We start from the raw sequence: 458 nt of genomic DNA on the forward strand, positions 1-458 counted from the left end.
GCCTCAAATCTAAGCTGCTTATATTTTACTGTGTGTATATGTGTGGGTGTGTGTGTCTGTGTGTATATGTGTGAGTGTGTGTGTGTATGTGTCTGTGTGTGAGTGTGTGGGTGTCTATGTGTCTGTGTGTGTGTCTGTGTGTGAGTGTGTGTGTCTATGTGTTTGTGTCTGTGTGTGTGTGAGTGTGTGTGTGTGTGTGTGTGTGTGTGTGTGTGTGTGTGTGTGTGTTGGTTTGGGTATTGGTTTTCTGTGTTGACAGGATCTCTTGTAGCCCTGGCTAGCACTGAACTTGCTATGTAGTTAAGGCTGACCTTAAACTTCTGATCCTCCTGCCTCTACCTCCGAACTGCTGGAATTACAGGTGTGTGCCGTCTTAACCAGTTTATGCAGTGATAGGAATGGAATCCAAGGCTTTGTGTGTGTTAGGCTTGCCCCCTACCAACTGAGCTGTGTCTTTA

This window comes from Peromyscus leucopus, chromosome 6, assembly GCF_004664715.2.
Source record: "Peromyscus leucopus breed LL Stock chromosome 6, UCI_PerLeu_2.1, whole genome shotgun sequence".
NCBI lineage: Eukaryota > Metazoa > Chordata > Mammalia > Rodentia > Cricetidae > Peromyscus > Peromyscus leucopus.